The following is a 21,497-nucleotide window of genomic DNA, read 5'->3' on the forward strand; positions in this document are numbered from 1 at the left end:
ATATGGTTTTACACCAGAAGTAGTGGCATAATACATTCGACAAGATTTACAAAAAAAAAAAAATCACCGAAACCAATTCAATAGGATTTAATGGCCATTTAATTAAAGGAAACTTCACACTAGAGACACATCCTGAGTGCAGCAAACTCAATGAACGAGCTAACAGCGGGACAGAAAACTGCACCAACGTATTGATTTCTCACTCCATTTGTTTCGACACTCAACCATCCTCCAACATGTGCTTTTAATGCAGGAGAAACGGGACAAAAGGGATGTTGTGCACTGTGTCCCCTTCTGTGTTTAGAGGCCACACAGACGCCGGATGTGCTGCTGCAGCGTAAACAACAGCAGACAAGACATCGATCGGTGTCCAGTGGACTAGTCGCGCTCTGGGGGGTTACAAGTCTCAACAAGTTATCTGGACGTGAGTTAGTAAAAAAAACTTTAATTCACACCATATTACTTAAGAGTCCATAAAGATATAGACCGTAATTATCACAACAACATCTGTATGCTATGCATCACTATTAGCACGATACAGTGATGATTGTTCCATTGTTTCTACATGGCCAACACACAAAGATACGCAGTTACATAACCCGCAGCTTGCTCAACAGCCCAAGCCAAGAACATCGAGGAACACATTACAGCTCTGTGGCGCTACACTAACTTCAACATCTCCTGTTTTTCTCCTTCTCTTCTCTCAAAGGTCAATATAACTGACAGTCGAACTCTGAGGAGAACACCTGCAGAGTCTCCAACGTCTGACTAGAAATAAATGAAGAACATGTAGCTTCAGGTTACCCTGAAAATGTAAATGTACCACAATCTTGCTTCAACTATTCCCTCAGAGAAAAACTCCATGTTTAAGAAGCCCTGGTCTCTTATATGAATAATGATGAGAATAAGCAGCAAGATTTCACCTCATCTAGTCGGGGATTTAGAATAAACGTGTGGTACTTTGAATTACTGAATTACTGACAGATGACAGTATTTTATCAAAGTAATCATGATTGAATAAAATGACTGAACTGAAACTGTGCAAGTTCACATGTGAAGACGGCTTCTTGTAAATGTTTGACTCAACCAATAAACAGCCACAACAGTCTCTTTATCAGTCTGATAACCGGTCTGTTCCAATGTGCTTGCATTCAGAAATGCTTTGATAAAAATGCACCCCGTGTACTCTCCACGTACTCTTAATAACCCACGCGCAAAAGAATAAATGTTAGCAATTTCAAGAGGCTTTAGGACAGGATCAAATGTATCCGACAAATCATAAACAGAGAAACCAGGAAAGTACTCATATTTGGCTGCCACAAGAGAAAGTTTGTATTTCTGTTTGAGACGCAACTGCCTTCAAAATCCCAAATCTCATTATTAGGAAACAATGTTATTCAGCAAGCTCCCAACAGCGAGTATCGATGCATCCCCGAATGCTGTGGTGCAGTAGAAGTCGAGCTCTGACCTGCAGTCACATTATTTAGAAGGTGCACTCATGCCAACCTCTCGTCTGCATCATAATTGAGTTTTTTAATCTCGAGGTTGATCCGACGGTCCGTGGCAGCTTCCATGTCAGCAACTGACTCTGTCCGAGTGGCTGACTGAAATACCCCTGTCAGATTAAAATAAATCAAATCTGTACAAAAGCTCCTGCGTAATACTGTCAGACAGAGAAATAGAAACAGAAAACAGGAAAAACAGACTGGACTGAAGCGAAGGGGGCAGAACTCCAAACAAAACACAAACTTTAGCTTTCCACATGCTGCTCTCAACAAGAACATTAAAAAATTAAACACAGGTACCTAAACCTAAACACCATCTCAATCACTGTTATTATCAAACCGTAGGAAAATGCTTTGCAGTTCAAGATTAAATAAAATATATCACTTGCACTGGTTATAAACACACTGTGTCTGCACAAAAAAAACTGCCATTTATTCTTTTTATAACATGTTTTTTCTCCAAGCAAGTGGCTTTTATTCCTGTGCAGAGGAAAGGTGATTCCAGAAGATCACTCCGAGCTGAAAAGTTACATGCGTGACACCGTTTTACGTTTGATTTGAGCCCAATCATTTGCATTCCGTGTACCAGAAAGGCCGTAATGCTTTGTCAGATGGAGATGTAATAAGGAAACACATATAAGATGAGGAAACAACAGCCCGAGAGAGGGAATTGGTCTTTGATAAGAGACTACTTCTAGTAATCCCAGCCAAAAGTAGGGCAGACAATAAAAGTCTCCAAAAGCGTCGCCTTCACCATGACTCACCCCCCCTCCTTGGCTCACCAAATCCCTTCCCGCCACTCTGACAGAGAACAAAGAAAGCCGCACTCCAGCCGCCCGTTTTAATAGTTGCTTCAAGTGGTCTGGTTCATAAACCGGCAGCTTCACACATCACCATCCGTTTCCTTTGAGGACTCTGCTCAGCCAAAAAAAAAAAAAATGAACACTTTATTCTGCTTGTATGAGCAATAAAGAACCACTGGAAAGCTGACTCAGGAAACAGGTGAAGAAACTTAACGCCCACTCCAACTGTAAGGCAGATGTGCTGGGTGAGTGGTGCCGTCCCATCTGCTGTTCAGTGAAAAACAAAGCCACCACTCTTCTCCTTGCTTCAGGGTCAGCAGTCACAAATATAGCACAAACACGTGTGACGTGGAGCCAGGCCAGGAAACACGTTACCATTCAATCAGAGGGAGATCTCTACTCTCTACTCATTCAGACAACCCTAAAACCTGAAGTACTTCGCTCCTCATTCAACCACACGGTACTTCACCTAACATTTAAAGCAGCTGCAGGTATACGACCCTCATCAGTGACCTACAAACAGACAGATCTGACACATATTTGTCATTGTTTAATCACGTTGCAGCAGGAATGTTGAAGCTTCTTGTTAAAACCTCACTAGGGTTTCAAATCTTCGCCAACATGCTGATAAACCCTGAAAGGACTCCCCTCTTATCTCTGGTGTCCTGTGATACAGTAAGCGTTAGGACCGCGTGCAACCATTCAAAACGTCATTAACAAACGCACGTGCTGTCAGATAGCCATGCGACCCGTGATTCACCACACGCGCTTATGTTCGGATTCACACCTTTTTGGGTTTGAAGACTACATTATTACGTTTGTAATGGTGTAAAACAACCCAAAAGAAACAGAAAAGGTTCACATCAAAATGTAGAGTATGAGGCGTTACACTGAGCACCTGTTCAACGCTTCTTCAGCACCGCTTTAGGGCTTAATCATTGCGCCTGGGGCTCCAGATGTGTTTTCCCTCGACACTGAATTTGACAGGTAACAGAATCTGCTGTTACACCGGGTCGCTAACTCGACGGTTAAGCTAACGCTAACAACAGCCGGCAAAATTAAACACGTTGGCGCTAAATTCAATCGGAAGAGGAAGACGGGCACCGAGCACAAAAAAAAGAAACGATAACCTCGGCGCCTCTGCCTTCATGCCTGCCTCTTTGAGACAGTTACAGATACTAAAACAAGTCGTTCAATGTTAAAGAAAATGGCACAGAAAGGCAGATGCTGTTATATTATCAGTTATTTCGTTAGTACAGGACAGTTTTTGAGCTCAATACAAAGCTCGAATAACCCCCGTTCCTTCAGGAAAACGACCAAATCCCGGCTGAGAGCAGCGTTTAGTCAGTGAAAGTTATCTTTTATTAACTATAGAGAAATTCCTCCTTACCTTGTTAAAGTCAGCGGATGATTGTTGTTGGTTTGAAGCGGAGTAAAACCACCACGAAAAGAGAGAGGTTCACACTCCGTCGTAAATCTGAGCTCCTCCTCGCAGCCGCTGCTCCTTGAGCTCTTCACGTCATCAATACTATGTGTCTAAAGCTAAAATGGGCAAAAAATCAACAAATAACAGCACTGCAGAGACAGTTACTTTTAATCTCCTCATATGCTACATTTAAATACAGTTTTGTTGTACTTTTCTGCTTCTTTGTGAGTCAGATCCCTTTGGCATCACATGTTTTAAATATTGTATTTGTTATTCGACAGCATTTTTTGATAACCTTAATTTATCAGAAGATTAAGATTAATAATTCAAACTACAATAAATTGCTCCCGCTCCAGCAGTATAGAAAATGGATGGATGGATAATAGAATATTAACAAACTAATAAAGTTGTAAACACAAGCCCAAACTTATCTTCTGAAAGCAATTACTTGGGTTACTTTAATTTTATTTTAATGCCCACCAATTACACTTATCTTATACTAAATCATAATGTAATGTTTTCTTCTTGTTACAGTATACTTTGTTCCAGCGCTCTGTTTAAACTACTTTTTCTATAGTCTAAGATGTAAGAACTGCTCAGAAGAGGTAATGATTCACTTTCTGAGTTTCCATAAAGTACCCGCAATACTTGAGACAGATGAGGGGGAAATTTTGTAGTACTCTATGGGTATTTTAATGTGGGCTGACATTTGTCAGGCAAAGCTCAACACTTTCTGAATGAGTGCTCCTTCAGCAAATGCTCAACACCAAAAGTACAAGCATTGACGGTGAAGCTTAATGGCACCTTTGATGTAACAGACTCCACTGCCTTTGAACCAGGGGCGTCTGTAGCTTGAGCAAACATTGGGGGCTGTAGCCCAGACATGCAAATAATTTTTAACGGGGGTTTGGGGGTTTCTCCCCCTGGAAAAAAAATTAAAAAAGGGGGTGTTAAAGCTGCGGTCGGCAACTTTTTTTTAGTCATATTAGCTTGAACTGTCATGGGATTCTGGAAGTAGAATATTAAATAGGCTGTTTAGGAAAAATAACGAAATCTGTAGCTCCCTCTGAAGCCTGTAATCATGCTTACAAAAACCGAGCGCTCCCGGCTGTTTTTAACCAATCAAGTTAGGGTGGAGGAATCCTACCTGTCAATCACAGCTTGTGCACACGCTGCTGAGCGTGAGTCTGCCCCAGCTTGTGTGCACTCACACTGGTGTGAACTCACGTGCACAACCTCGTCCACAGAGGGGGAGGGGTTTGGGGGGCGATTCGGAGCTTGTTAGGTTGGAGGAGGGACCTGAAAGTTGTATCAGTTCGAATTTTCCGACTTTAGACTCGGAATTTTGAAAACCTGCCGACTGCAGCTTTAAATGAAAATTTAACACAGTTCATGACCAGCTGCTACACAATTAAGAGTTCAGCTTTGGCCACTAGGGGACCACATCTCGGAGTTCACGAGTAGCCCTACTGCTTCCAGTGAGTAACTCGAGCCACAGTCGATGGCTCGAGCCAATCAGAGGTCATCACCAAATGAAGAGCCTGCCTACTTTTTAACACAACCCAGAAGGACTGAGAAGGAACCAGCTGTGTCGTCGACCTTCATGCTGTACTTGGACGTTTGTAAGCTTGTTGTGCCTGTGTTCATATACTGTAAGTTTTGACATTTGGTTGTTTGGATGTAATGTAAGGTCATATTTCTATTTTCAAAATCAGAATTTACCAAAGTTTGTGGGCATTGCGTGTAGTCTGAGCCGCGTGTGCGGTGTGTAGGCTAGGCCTGCTAATTAGAAATTGCTGTTTTTATCCTGCCGTGTGAAACTGATATTATGCCTTTAATTTAGTAGTAGGCTATACTATCTATGTCTTTGCGGTGTGCATAGACAACGCTGTGTATATTCATATCCTTGTCTCTACTAGGTATTTTATGTAGTGTCAGGCTGGATATTTCTGATGTGTGTTAGGCGAGTTTCTTTTAGCTATAGCCCTTATCCATCAGATTCCAAAGCGAATTAGCTTTGTTTTGTAACGAAGTAAGGTGCGCCTTGTTGGCTTTTAATCAACAGGACGATTATAGCGAAATAAAACGGTATTGTCTTTTGACTCGCCAGATGATTTTCATATCAAGTTTTCTGAGGAATATAACACATAGTTTGTGCTTGGAACGTAGGTAAGGGAGAACATCCTGCACAAGACTCAAAGCCATCGGCTAATCAACAGAGCCATGATCACCAGGTGTTGGAGCAAGTGTTGGAGCTCTCGTGCATGGGCCAGTAGCCTATCGCATTAAACCTTTTCTTGTAGCGATAGAACTTTGCTCATCACCATAAATTCCGAGCGAATTAATATTATAACCGTTAGTCAAAGTGTGGTCCACGGAGCTCTTCTTTTTCTTCTTCTTCTTCTTCTTCTTCTTCTTCTTCTTCTTCTTCTTCTTCTTCTTCTTCTTCTTCTTCTTCTTCTTCTTCTTCTTCTTCTTCTTCTTCTTCTTCTTCTTCTTCTTCTTCTTCTTCTTCTTCTTATTATTATACATATTTTATTTATGTCAGTCCAGAGAGATTCGGGGCTGAAGCCCCGAATGACCAGGTCTCTCGACGCCCCTGCTTTGAACTTTTAAAACAAAGGTTTTAAAAGGTGGTGTTAATGAGCCCTTATTAAATGATTACATGCAGGCATTTTATGGAAAATAAAGCCAACGAAAAGTCTGAGCACCTTCTCATTCTGTGGTTTTTGTGGCTTCTGTTAGACAGTAATGAAACAAATGGAGTACGATTTTTCAAAGCAACAGCCCATGGAAACTTTCCAGGTGATCAGAGTTTGTTCATGTGCTAAAAAGCATGTGTTTGCTGCTGACTTTACACATCTGAAATGGGTTTATATTGAGTGTGAAGGCCAGGCATCTGAGGCAGTGTGTTTTCACTCTACTACATGGTCAAATGACACAACCGAACACAGTGGTTGTGTTTTGGCTCACTGTCCTGTTGAGAAACAAACGATGGCCTCAATTAGCTCAAACCAGATGGAATGGCAGGTCTCTGGTTAACTGTTGCCTTTAGTTCAGAACAGAAACGGCTCTACCAGCCAAGCCCCTCAACATCTTCATGCCCTGCTAGCGGAGCCAAACATGCAGATACCAGGCATTCATCTCCACTGGAAACTTGGAAAAAATTTCTTTCTCCCAACACATCACATTTGAAATGCATATTTGAACCCTTCTGCATCATTTTTGGTCAGGCAGTATTGTAAAAGGGAGTGTTTTGAGCTAAATGATGATCTTTTCCCTACTCTAAGTAGCTTTTGTCCCGAAACCTAACCAAAAAAACAAAATTAAACTAACTGACAAGGCTCAAGGCTCTCAAGGAAGGAAAACTAAGTGAAAACACAATCCTCCTCCTCCTCATGGAGGCTTTTGACACTCTTTCAGCAGCAAACATTGTCACGTGTCAAGTGCACGTTGGAGTCAGATGTCACTGGACACCAAGTGTGAATGCTATAGAGGCTTGTTTAGAAACAGCAATCTCATATTTGGGTGTGGAAATCATAAAACAGAAAAGAAATAACACAAAGTCTCCCATATGCAAGCTGCAATCAAGACAGTTTTCAACCTTGAGGAATTTGAAATATGAGATTTGTCATTGTTGTCTTCAGTATTGTTCTACAACAGCGGAAAAGAAAGAAAAAGCCTTAGAACGAGTAGGTGTGTCCAGATTTTTGCCTCGTCTTATATAAAACACTTAATCATATAAGTCATTTTTATAAAAATGTGGATGTTTTTACAATATTTTGGCAGTTTACAAAAATTCTTTAAATCTATTCATAGATTAAATGAGAAAAATGATTTTGGTTGATTTAGCAAATAAATGTAAAAAGTCAATCTATTTGATCACATGATGATAAATGATCATAAAAATTCTATATTTTCACAGAGAATTCCTGATCATTGGTCGGTGGAAGCAATAAATAAACTGATGTTTCATTTAATTAGACAGAGTCTTGGTTGCTCGGCTTTTCTTCTTTGTGTGACGCAGAAAGAGAAGAAGTCATTTCCTGTACCAGCGACCCGTTGTTCGGATGTAAGATAAAAGCCACAACCCCAAACCCCAGCAGCACATGGCATTGAAGTGCCCATAATACATTTATATCGTACTCATGTTCAACTTGTTCATATTCCCAAAGCTTCATGATCCAATAAGTGATGAGTAGCAGGTTGATGAAGAGAAAATACACAGACATCACTGCTCGCGTGAATACAAATAAAACGTGTTTGAGAAGGCGTGGAGGAAGTCAATCATGTAATGTATCCATTATTTACACATTAGAATAGCTGAACAAATACATGTCAGTACAGGCTGAAGGTTACGTGTGGTCATAGTCTGAGGATCAGTAAGGACAATGAAGCAGAAGACAGAGAGCCCCTGAGGGGGTTTGTGATAGGAAAACATGTGTTGTTCTTAAATTATAAGAAACAAATGACTTATTAAAGAAAAAGTGTCTAATCAGTCAGTTTCTGTTATGCAAGACGTTTAAGTAAACATGCTACAGTTCTCTATTTTCTTTCAGGGAACAGCTTGTTTTCCCAAGTGTGTGCAAGAAGTCACACCAGCGTATCATCTCATCTCAACACGTGCATCTGTCTGAACCGCCGTGCCAAGGCGTTGTTTGTAGGCATGAATCTGAACACACTAAGAGCCGCTCTCTGCTGTTTACTCATATAGTCGTGGTAGATATTTAGTCATCCACACCCTGTCTCCCTCCTGTCTAAAAAAAGCTTGCTGAGGTTTTGAGAGAGAGCTAGAGCAGTCTGCCTGCGTCCCCGCCAACCCAAAACCCAACGAGTAGGAGTCCAGCTGCACAGAACTGAGGAACTTCTGTCTGTCTCTGCTGGCGTGAAGACACAAGACACACTTAATTTCCACAAGGGGGGCATTCAAATATGTTACTGTCATGTAGCTAAATGTGTCTGTCTCCACTCTCTGGGTTCCTCTGAGCCTTGTTTACTAGGTTGTGAGGCTAAAAGGGAAAGTCAGTGAGCAGCCCTCAGTACAGCACGGCCCAAATGTGACTGGGTTTTTCCATGAAGAGGAGGTAGACAGAAACGGAGAAAGAAAATAAGAGAAAACAAGAGAGGAAGCAAAACAGAGAAATGGAAAAAGAAAGGTTGCCATTTCAAGAAAACACAATCTTTATCCGACACCCTGAAACCTACATGAAAATGTGAATTTGCACAGGAACTGTATAAAACCCTGTTTACACAAGGGTTGGGACGTTCTTGGAAATGTAAATAAAGACATAATAAATAATGTATTTTTGACAATTTCACAGAATTAAATAAAAAAATAGTGGAAAGACTTTTTTTTATAGTTTAACCATGTTCCTTTCTTGTCCTTTATGACCCATTTTCAGCCAAGCTTTAGCTGTCAGACAGATGGCCTCACATTTGAATACTTTGGTATACAGAGGAGCTCATGTTGGACTCAATGACTGCAACGTGTCCAGATCCAGTGGCGTTAAAACAGGCCCAGATCAACATTCAAATCTTGAATGTTTTCCACTTGTGAATAATCTCTCTCTCTCTGTAAATGATGGACTCCAAATAGTTTGGAAATGTTCTTCTAGTCCCGCTCCAGATTCATGGGCAGCAACAATTGCTTCTCTAAGAACATTACTGATGTCTTTCCTCCTTGGCATTGTGTTAACACACAACTGAATGCTCCAGACCAGCAAACTGACAAAACTTCTGCTTTAACAGAGGAGCTCACACTTGCTGACGATCAATTATTCAAGTCCATTTGATCAACAACACCAAGTTTCAAGAGTATAATTGAAACTTATAATAAGTAATAATAAACCAAAAAGTCTTCAAATAAAACAAAGGGCGCTGTTATACAGGCAATCCTAAATTAACAAAAACTTTTAAAAAAGCACAAAGAAGATGGGTTTCCGGAAAACAGTGGGGGAAGAGAAAAAGATGAACTGGCAAATGGCTGAGGTGACTGGAGAGTTTCATTCCCCTCAGTGCAGACCTTAGAGGGATGGGAGGGTTAATGCCAGCAGGTGAGCAATTAATAAGAGACAGGTGTGAATTGAGACCAAAGACAAAGAAAACTGAGTATATCTACAGATTAATAAGAACAGAAGGAAACTAAATCAAACCAAGGACTGAAAATAACTACAAACTAAGCAGATAGCACAAAAAACTGAATTAAACATATGATGAAACTAAACTAGGGAGGAGGAAACTAAAGTTAGAGAGTAAACAGTCCACAAACACAGTACGAACTCTAACAGAATCTAATCAAGAGGACTGAAAACTACAAAGCTAAAAAAATGCCAGAACTCAAAGCAAGACAAACCCAAGGTAAGAATAAATAAATTGGGGCATAGAACAAAAAACAAAGACAACATAGGAAACCAAGAGACTGAAGGGGAAACAAAAATCTGTAAACTAAAACCTCCTAAATATAACAAAACTGTCAATTAACATAATTAATTTTGAGATTTTCCTCCAAGTGTTTTTAAAAATATCTTGAGCTGACCTCAAATTAAGCATAAATTTAGCAAAATTCTGATAGATGTCTCAGTTTTCACATTTAATACGTTACAACATATTCTATCAAAATAGGGTTTAAACTATTTGCAACATTTTGAGTCTGTTTTTATTCAACAGCAACAACATCCAACCTTTTTGGATTTAAGACAGATAGACAGATAACTGCAGGTTATGAACAGCAGTGAAAATAACTCCAACTGCAGCTGAGCGGTTGTTCGTATCTTTACCTCTAACTGACTTGTACAGCACCTGCTCAACAGCACATCTGCAGATTAGCCTGTTTCAGCCTGCAAAAGCTGAGGAGCAGCCAAAAACAATCTGATTCAAAGCCACTATTTCATATTAACAGGAAGAACCTGAAAAACAATCAATCGGCTTTTTGTTTTGCTTTTTGTAAGCATGTGTATTGTCAGATGAAAAACTTAACTCCTTCACTTCCTGCTGACCCAGACAGGTCCCTGTTATTCCATTTTTAGAACACAAGATGAACAAATAAACATCACACATGTCTAATTTGAGAATATCCGGTGAAATTTGTGGCGTAAAAGGCGCAGATTAGGAGGAGGGCATGATGTGAATGGGCTGGAAGTGGCTTTCTGACCACATACTCAGATTTAAGAGGACCACGGTAGAAATTTCCGCGGTTCACTGGCCCATAATTACCCAAGTAGCCTATGAGAAATCCCACCAACGCTTGATGGTTCGCAAGATTCATGAACTCGCATGAAATCCCTGTCATGATGGATTGTGCACAAATCTGCCTCTAAGCACACAAGGATTTCAGCTCATTGACAAGTCCACTTAATTATGGGTTTCACCTCTTCAGTTGAGGTTCAGCAGCTATGAGACCAGCATCAGTCACATAAATCTGCACCCTCATTTTTCTGAGCAACTGCAACTGCTCAGTTAATTTTGTTCACTCCTCCAACACAAACACATCTCTTTTATCAGCGGCCTGGTATGGGCTCAGTGTTGACTTAGATTTTGAGTGCATCTAAAAAATGTAATGTCCCTGCCAAATATAATATATCTCAGATTTAATACCTATAAACTGTAGCTGAAATGTTCATTCCTCCACTGTTCAGATGCATCTCTCATTTTTTATGTTCTTGCTTGTAAAACCCAATAACACCTGTCGTCTTTTCCATCTATCAAAAGAGCTTTCTATCACTGACATGAGATAAATAAGAGTCAGTGTCAGTCACGAGTCAATTCCTGATCCCCTTCTTCAGGAATCTCATGAAATTTATGAAATATTCAACACAAGGTCAGATTCTGTTGTGAATCTTCAGAGGGAGGATTGTGTGCATTCCTGTAGTTTCTGCATTCCCATGCTCCTCTGCTTGTAGTCAATATGTGTTGCAACAGTGTTGTCCTGAAGACTGGATTAAATCCAATTCTGCAGAGCGAGTAGTTGTAATGGCCGGGCCAGAGTGCACAATGTTGGCACGAAAGCAGCCTGAGCAGAAAGATGAAAACCAGGACTCAGAAGCTGAGTGTCAAGGACTGCCAACTTCTGTGTGAAAAGAGGTTGCAAAAGTTCACACAGTCTTTATAAAGTTGAATTACATATTCTTCTGTATAAAAAACGAACAAAACAAGCAAAAAAAGACCTTTTTACTCAAGTAAAAGTAAAAAGCAACCCTTTAAAGGACATTTCCACGAGCTGTTTTAATGAAAAACTTGCTGAGCTAGTTGGATGAATACATGTCTGTCGTTATTTGCTAAGAATCGTTCCTACAGACAACAACAGCTCTGAATCTGCTCCATCTGGAAGTGGAAAGTCGGAATCACGTCATTTTCTACCTCTGCATGTTAGATGTTCAAAGTGGAAAAAGAAACATAGCTGCCTAAGTTTTTTTTAATTTAGCTATTTCCTCATCAACCAGCCCAGTCTCACAGAAAATGTTTAGTACGTTAATTTGTCCACATGTCAGAAAATGTAGTAAGTTCACATTGTGAATGGGTGAGAAATTCTAAGATAACAACATCTCAGTAGGCGGTTGTAGTCACGTGACGGGAGCTGCAACCACTGAGAATTAAACTGTGGAGTCCTCCACAATGTATAGCTTTCTAACCCCAATCACGTGTCATTAACTTCTAAACCTCATGACTTTTGGGTGGGAGCAAAGTAGAAAAGTAAGCACTGGTGAAGCAGAAAAATGAAAGGTATGTGCAAAAAAAAAAGTGAACTTGCAATCTTTTGCATGAGAGTCATGAGTTTAACATTTTTTTAAGGCTTTACAGTGAAACTGCAATGAATCTACTGCTGACCAAAGCAGGTATTGCACAATTTGTCATGGGGACATGTTAGATCAATGTTTTATTTGATCAAGAACAACAAATGACAGATGTGTACTTTATAAGGTAACTCTTAAAAAAATGTGCAAGTTGGAGTTGAGAAGCTTACTCAAGGTCCCAACCAGAAAGTCTGACTCTGGTGTGTTCTTAAACTTTTTCCCAGCCAGTTGTTATCAGATGCAGTGTTACAGTTGAGTCTCCCAGTTATCTGTTATGTCACATTGTTACATTTGTCATGTGGATACACCAGGGGATCCCTGTTTGGAATAATTATGCATAAAAATAATCTATGATTCCCATGAAATTCATGAGAACAAACATAACAAAACTCTTTTGAAAATATAAGGAGTATAAAGTATAGATATCATTTGTTTCCAATGAAGCAGCTTAAAGTAAAACTTTCAACTTCTAGTTGCAGATCACAGCTCACCACACAAGGCAGGCCTATTTCATGAAGGCTTACATAAAGTGGAGTAAATATATTCGCAACGCATTTTCAACTGGCATCAGAAATCCAAGCTTGTGTGGAGGAAAATGGCTTGTAACATAAATCTGGAGGAAGAATGTCAGGAGTGAAGCTGTGTAACATTTCAGTCTCATTTATTGCCCATTCAAGATCAACTGGGAGAGCCAGTGTCAAAAAACCAAAAGTTCCCTCAGAAGAGATCAAATCTAAAAACTAAACTACTCATAAAACAAAGAGGGGCAATCCTGACCGTTACCCATGGATAAAAAAGAAGAAACACCAAAACAGCAGTTAACATAAATCTGATTAATACATTTTCTGATTCTATCCGGTAAAAGAAGGTTTCAATGTGTTGTTGAGGTATACATGTCGAAGTTCCATCAGGGGTGTCGTTGATGTGACTTTTGATTACTCAAAATTTTAAGGAAGATAGCTCTAAATCACATTTTTGATACCTTAGTTTTAACTCGCAATATATAGATTAGCATTTTTCTGTATCCTTAAATCTGTCTGTCTAATAAATTGTACATCCACACAATGATGTGATTTCAGAAATCCAATTCTGATTAGTAGATATTTGTAGATAGACAAAATCTATTTACAAATATTAATTCGGAACATATTAAAAGCCTATGGTTTGCTATGTTGGCTCTTCACACTGAAGGCAATCAGGATATTTGGGAATACTTTCCTGTAAGCTGCTTAATAACTGGGCTGATGTTCTGGTGGGATAAAAACAAGGCTACTTTAACTATGTTGATGCCATTAATCCGCTCACCTGTAGCCTCAGCATTGCAGTAGGTTGGATGGTTGCTACCAGCTGAAGCAGTTCCCCTCCCTGTAATCAACAAAGGTGATTTTGACCTTACAGTTCAGGTTAGGCTCACAGAAAAACCTTAAAATTGGTAACGTAACATAGAACTAGAAAGTAAAGACCACATCTGTATTTTTAAAAATTCGAAATAATGTATTTCAGTAGGATGTCTGTTTTTTTTGTCGCATTTTGAGTTGAACCAAGCGGGCAGGACTCAGCTATCAATAACCCAGGAAAAGGACATTGGCATGCGACACCTTATGATAGTGTCTGTTTTAATGCAAGCCCTTATGCCACCTAACATTAACCAGGTAGACTGAAATATGTAAAACACCAATGAAACTATCTACTTGGTAGATAGTTGTGTAACGCAATCCTTCAACCCCTCTCACCTCCAACTGTGAACTTTTTCACCTATTAAATGTTTGTTGATGAAATGGTGTGACAGTACTGTGTCACTGAGTTATTTACGTGTGCTGCAGTATTGACACAAAAAAATTGTGTCCGTGGGCATGACTTTACAGATTAAAATTACACAGCTATTTCACATTTGAAAGCTGTAAACCTGACTCTGGCTTCACGAGTCGTTTTCATTCATTTTTGGCACATTGAAAAATTTTAAAGGAAAAACTAACATATACAGATGTAAGGAGGGGCTGAAAAGCTCAGATATAAAAAAAATAATTTGAGGGTGAGAATAGCAACTGGGGCTCTTTGCTGTGTTGATATCAACACTGTATGTATGTATAAGTATGCTCAATAACAAGGAATGCATACAGCTGACTCAGCAGCACACGCTCAGTCACACGCAGACAGTCAGGAATTATGTCTTTATGTCACTTTAATGCTATTTTTACACCAGAAGTAGCATGTTTAAACAGATTTTTCAAATACTGGAGCTTTCATTAAAATAAGCTGATTAAATTTTTCTGTTGCTACTGAGGCACTGTAAGGGCTAGTGTATTCAGAAACTACCACAAACTCCCCGGCATTGAGCCTGGTTGCCTTGCTGTTGCTTATAATAGCGTGCAATACAGCATGCACATGTGTGGTGGGGTTTTAGGGTTTCATGCTTATCAGCTCATTCTTCACAGCAGCACGGATAATTTGTACACTACAGTACAAACATGTTGTCCTGTGTGTGTTTGCTTGCTCTCTGATTAGTTTCCTTGTTCTTTGTCCAAGGTGAAAAACATCACCTGTTAAACCTCTTCAGGAAATGTGAATTCCCTGCTGACAGTCTCAGCTGTTTAGATTTTTTTTTGTCCAGCGTAAATTATGCTGTCAGCCCATGGCCAGCTTAAGACCCGTCTCTTCAGTGATCTCTTTGACACGATTTTATGAATGTGATCCTTATCAGTGTCCATCCACGGCCATCCTTTATCTTAATGAAGGCTGACAGCCATCCTGTTGGCCTGTCAAGATGGGGAAAGTAATCTTAGTTACCCCAAACCAGTAACTAAGGGCATTTTTTTGAGAATCTGGAGTGCTGCCACTATCATGTTTGCCGTGGTGTGTTTTTGAGCATTTAACATCCTGTTTGCCCAGTTAAAACCCATTACTCAATTGTTCTTTCTTTCTTTCTTTCTTGCTGCTTGAGAATGCTGCAGTCGTGCTTTCCAGTTTCTGTAGTAACATTAAACCCTAACTGTTTTCAAGCTGCCCCACTGAACATGAAGACTACTAGTGGAAGCCATCGGATCCCCAAAGACACGTTCACAAGTAATTTGCTGACGAAACTATCACAATGAGAATTTGGGAAACAATACAGTGACGACTATACTGCCACAATCAGGTGGCACAGGTTTCATGGCACATTGATAGTCATTGATGCCACTGGAGGCATTGTTTTTCAGTGGGTTTGCCTTTTTAATTGGCAAAGTATGATTACCAAAGCATTTATAGTGTTAAATTCCTCAAAGTGTAAGCTATCGTAAGTCTGTCCACAGGTCAGAGATGAGCTTTGTGTTGTTTAAATAAGGTTGTGCAGGGCTTTTAAACAACTTATCCAGGACTAAAGAGTTTTAAGTGACATGAACAGACAGATTATCCACGGGGCTATTCTAACCTCAATCTGTTCCTAAAGCTGCCTGATTTATCACAGGCTGAGATAAAGTCATTTCCAAGGCTGACACCAGACCCCTTTAAGCTGCACATGAGCCACATGGTAGTGTGACACTCACATGATTAAGGAGCGAAGCATCTGCCGCATGCATGTCCCAAAGGCTGCATGTGAAATGAAAGGTACAGATCAGGGAAGAGTTGAGTTCCCTCGCTCTGGCTGAGGAACTTCCAACAGTAACATTACACCACCACTATGGTATTATCTATTGCATGCTTTGGGATTTGTGTTCACAAAAGTCAAATACCTTTATAAATTTACTGATCACAAATCTGTTTTTCAGAGTCACAGTTGCATAAACAATACAGCCAAGCAACTGTTACAGCTCAACTGTGCCATTTAACTGGACTTGTTCTAGTACACATGTTGATGACTGAAGTATGTCTGCCACTATAATGTTTGGCCTGTGAGAGACAGTGCTTTAAAAATCATGCTGGTTCTAACTTTCTCTACAAGAGATCATCTTACATGTAAGTATAACCAAATTCACTCCACAGACACCTGTAAATGACTTCAGTGGTGATTTTAAAAAATGACACTGGGGTCATAAAGTCAGGATTTCATTAGGGCAGAGCGACAGTCCTTAAATCCTTCAGCCGAATGGACAGAAAAATATGTGAATGAGAGTAACCTCTCTTGGGAATTCATCTGTGTCAACATACACTTCAACTTTAATATTTATTAAGGTGGACCTTTGGAGCATCAGCAGAGCATCTAATCTCATTTGAGTCTGCTTGAGTGTCATAAATAAAACCTGAAACCTGACTGAAACCAGAAAACCCTGACGGAGGTTGGTATTCACTTGTAATAATAATAAAAAAGAAGATATGTTTTAAGTGTTTAATTTAAGAAGGTACATATCTATATAAAGTTTGAATAAACAAGATATCACAGTTTATTTCTCTGTCCATTGACTCATTAATTAATTTGTTATGGTTCCAGCATTGCGGTGGTTATGCAAAAGAAATGACGAATAAAACAATTCTCTGCCCACAAGAGGATGACAAGATCTTAATTCAATATTGCAGCATTATCTCACATGGAAGACTAAAAACTACTATTTCTAGACTAGATTTGTAGCCGTGTTTGTTTAACATGGCAGAGGCAGTTTTTTAAGCCCTCTCATGGGACTGCATGATGAAGTTGGTTGACAAGATGCTGAAGTTGTGGTCATCTAGGAAAAAAAGCCGTCTAGCCAGGTTGAGAAATGCTACATGAGTTAAGAAAACCACAAACCTCACAAATATGTTGATGCACACTTGTGTTTTTTCTTCAGAATGTCTACTCTCATGGTTTAATCGTCATGCTCGGACAAGGAACACAGTTTTACTCATCTGACTTCGGTGTCTTTGCTGTGCATGTCAAGAGCATTCATATTTATGTGGAAAAATATCTGTCTTTCACTGCTGCACTCCTGCTTAATTTCATTGATCTGTGGATAGATTTTAGCTTTTATAAAATTTGTCAAACCCTAATTTCCAAAATAGGGAAGTACGGTCAACTTCTGGGTAAGTTTGTGACGTCTGATCTCTTTGCAACACATCCTGTATCAATGTCATTGCTGCTCATTATTTCCCTCTTCTCCGATCAAAACAAGCACATAGGTCTCTTGTTAGTTTCTTAAATACAACCAGAACTGGTTGAACATACGATACGTGGGCATGTTTTGGGGAGGACAAACAGCTCCCACCTTCACTCCATTACATTCAACAAACCACTCCAGTGTTTGTTGAGTGTAACCTGAGGTACACCTGAACAATCACAGCATCCTGATCTCACAAGAAAATGTGTAATAGGTTCATTTATCCATTCAAAAGTAGTGCTTTTTGTGTAGGCCAGCCTCAAAGTTACTTGACAATAACGTCATTACTCGAAATGTTAAAACACATAAATATGACTTGCATATTTCTCTAATGTCTCTAATCATTCATGACAGAGAGCAGAGTGGGAAAGTGAAAGGGTTGTGTTGACTGGGTCTCCGCCACGGGGTCTCTTGTTTTAAAGTCAGCAAAAGCCAAATCAAAGTTGTGCAACATGTTTTCATATCGGAGAAGCTGCAGGTGAGAGATGACAACATCCAATGATACATAGCGAGAATATGGGTGGTGGTCAAACCTATGTGTAATCAGGTCAGATATATAAATATGTGTTTCGCACTGTGGACCAACTTTGCTATAACATGTTCTGTTAAGAGAGAGTTGATCCCTAAAGTCCTTCAAACTACATAGCTGTACAAAGATTGAGTTTTATAAAGCTTTGATAGTAAAGTTTAGAAATCAGAGATGCTTTTCTTGCTTTTAATTTGTATTTGAATTAAACTGGTACACAAAGACCCCTGTTTAAGTTTGGATTGTTTGCTTTGGTCCAGCTGTGGTGCTCTGTTTGTTACCAGCAGAGCTCTAGACAGGCCCCCTTAGCAACGTGCAGGTAGTAAATCGTGGTTTTTAACTGTGACGTTAATGTGACGAGCACTAGTAACCACTCTTAGCACAAGTCTGGAAAAATGTGCTTTTTAGATACATTTATGAATCCACAAGAGCTTCAGAACTTCAAAGATTAAAGAGAATTTAGCATCGGTGCTTAAACCACAAGTCGGCAAGCAGCTCCTTTACTGTTATCAGCTGCGTCTGTGAGCTGCTAAGTCTCCATTACACCAGATAAAAGGAGAAAAGGCTGTTTTCTATTGTCATTTTTCTGAAATCATCAACAGTTTACATATTTACATTACACTTGAAGAAACTGAATTATTGTGTTTAGAGTTTTTGAAAAACACGTAAACTCATCAGTCCAACTGAGAATCAAACTTCTCAAAACTGAATAAACAATCATAGATTATGTGGTTGGGGATTGAATTGCTTCCACTTCTTTTTTTTCTTTTTTTTACATCTTTTTGTGAAAACAATAAAGTGCAGTATATAAACACAGCTGAATACTGAATAATAATTAAGTTGCTCTCATTCACTACAATCAAATCCTAGTCAAATCCATCATTTAAGTAACTGACAGACATCTGTGCAGAGAATTTGGCTATACTCAGGGCTCCTGCACACTAATCGAAACACACAGAAAATGCTTTAATCAAAGCATACAAGAACAAAACAATCCGATGTGTTAGTTTGAATTTGTCATAACACGTTAAAACAGCCTATAATTGAGCTAGAACTATGTTGGATGATGAAAACTGAACTAATGACCTGACATTACCTGACATTGAGCTGAAACCATAGCTCAACTCAGCTGTGTATGTAAACATGCTTGGTGGGGCGTCTAGCTAACCTGCAATTACCCCTGAGAAGAAATGCAACACAAGTTTTAATAAGCTATGACATTAAATGTCCTTTATCCAAATGAATTTGGGAGTGTCTGGTGACTCTTGTAGGGCCTTCCAAAGGCTAAACACTGAAGATTTCTGATTGGTTGCATATTCCAAGATTCTTCCTCACTGTTATTTTCTGCCTCATTCATCTCAGTCAGTCTCCGGTATAACTCTTGTAAATCTGTCAAATTTGTACGGCAGAAGTCATTGTTCCTGTTTGTAAATATTTGTTAAAAAATTATGCCCAGTTCAATCAGCTGGGGCAGACCAAGTGTGCAGCGCAAGCTGAGCTTGAGGAAGAACACGGGTAGAGAGAGATCATGAGAACAAAGCAGTGGAATTGAAAAATGAATCACTGATTTGGGATTGTCTCAACACAGTTAGGCTGGATTCACAATACACATTTCAAGTGTCATCTGTGTCACTTTTCATTCACTTTGAATTGGGTGATGTCTTACATCAACAAACTGTATGAGGCACCAATAAATCAAATCACCTGACTAATCGTGTCTGATCTCATGACTGATCGTTGCTACACTTGAAGGCATCAGGCCTGCCCAGTGATGAGCGTCAAAATATACCCTCTGCTATGTTCTGCCCTACATGGAAAGCACAAAAAAACCCAAATATAAGCATAACTTTGTGGGAGTGTGTAGCATTTCCAGATTTTCAACGAATGAAGCTGGAATGCACTTCCTCCTTCTGACTGTGTTTGTGTCTGTAAACTGTAGTCGGCCCAGGAATTATATAGATCCTTGATTAGAGTTCCCTGGACTTAAAATACCACATAGACAAAGACTGGTCCAAAACTGACCTTAGAGACTATGAGCAGAAGCTCCAGTGGCACTTTTTATGACAAATCCTGTGTAACATTCATTCTAAATGTATGTATGTATTATCTGGGGCTGGATAGTGTAGCTGCCTTTCATGTGGCCGACCGAGGTCCAAACCCTGACCCCCCCTGCATGAAATGTACTACCTCCAGTAAGGGTCCTTAGGCAAGACCCCCTTAAAAGCGTCTGCCAAATGCACAAACACAAACACAGACACATCTGCAGTTATTTGCTTTGCACATGGACTCATTATTTTGTGGCTGTGTAAGAAGTGGTCGTCCTCCAATTAAAAGATTGGTGATTTAATCTCCAACCTCTCTGCATGTGGGGCTTGTCCCTGGACAAGACACTGAATCCCACAGATTGCCCTGAAAAGTGCTGTACGCACAGAATTAAAATAGAATGGAAATATTTAAGAGGAGCTGTGTAGGTGTTTGTATGAATGAGAAACACACTGTTATCCACTTTGTAGAATAATGTTAAAAAGTGCCAAACAAGTGGAAACCATCTAGCACCAAACATGTAAAAAGCCTCTGGCACTCTTACAATGTTCCAATATTATTTGACAGCTTACAATGGCAAACATATGTTTCTGATTATTTCTAGGAGTTTCCCTGAAACAGCACACAAGGTTATGTAACCATAACTTTCATTCCCTGGTGAAAAATGGGTTTCTAACCCTTTCGGCCTTCAAACAAAAACATTACAAGACTGGTCCATTTTCTTTATGAAATATGCAGTGTTTGTTTCACAAGTGTGTTGAATACAAATCAGTGTGAATATCTGTTGATAGAAGCCAACCTGACCCCAATCTGCCCCCCGCTACACTTAACAAGCTCATAGGTGATGCTTTATTCAAGATGTAAAAACAAACCTGAGATTATTTACTCGTGAAACTTAATGAGATAACATTCCAATGTGTTTAAACTAAACTGACCTAAACACAACTTATTTTCTGAGGAAATATGCTTAAATACTTTTCTGTATCTTTTCTGTAAAGGTCCTCCTTTTTATTATACATCGTCCATTCTCCAAGACCTCACCTTGGTTATCATGCAGAACATGACACTGCAATAAAACATCTGAAAAGACAAATACATGAATTTCACCTTGCAATTTCCCCATCATAATCTGCAGGGTTGGGTGTGTTTTCACTGTCTTTTGAGCCTATCCCTGCTGACATTAGGCAGTAAAACGAGGTACACCCTACACCCTGGACAGGCTGCCAACCATCACAGGGCATGCATCATTCAATTAGTAAAAAAATGAACCTGTTGGTGCCACTTGAGGAAAAGTCAGAAGATCAGTCTGAAGTCTTAAGAGTTTGTCTGTCGAATCCATTTTAAAATGACTGAGGGAGGC

General features: G+C 39.6%; 1 protein-coding gene across 3 annotated transcripts in view; it reads right to left on the bottom strand.

Moving 5' to 3' along the window:
* LOC142396438 (equilibrative nucleoside transporter 1-like) overlaps positions 1–21,497 on the bottom strand; it is a 45,476-nt gene that overhangs the window by 21,202 nt on the left and 2,777 nt on the right. Inside the window, exon 2 of one of the 3 annotated variants that reach the window (XM_075479176.1) lies at positions 3,699–3,850. The exons of 1 other annotated variant lie outside the window; for it this stretch is intronic. The gene's annotated coding sequence lies outside the window, so the exon portion shown is untranslated. Of the gene's footprint in view, positions 1–2,269; positions 2,459–3,698; positions 3,851–21,497 lie in introns of those variants that run through there. One more of the 3 variants, XM_075479204.1, reaches the window with a different exon arrangement.

This window comes from Odontesthes bonariensis, chromosome 2 (genome assembly GCF_027942865.1).
Source record: "Odontesthes bonariensis isolate fOdoBon6 chromosome 2, fOdoBon6.hap1, whole genome shotgun sequence".
NCBI lineage: Eukaryota > Metazoa > Chordata > Actinopteri > Atheriniformes > Atherinopsidae > Odontesthes > Odontesthes bonariensis.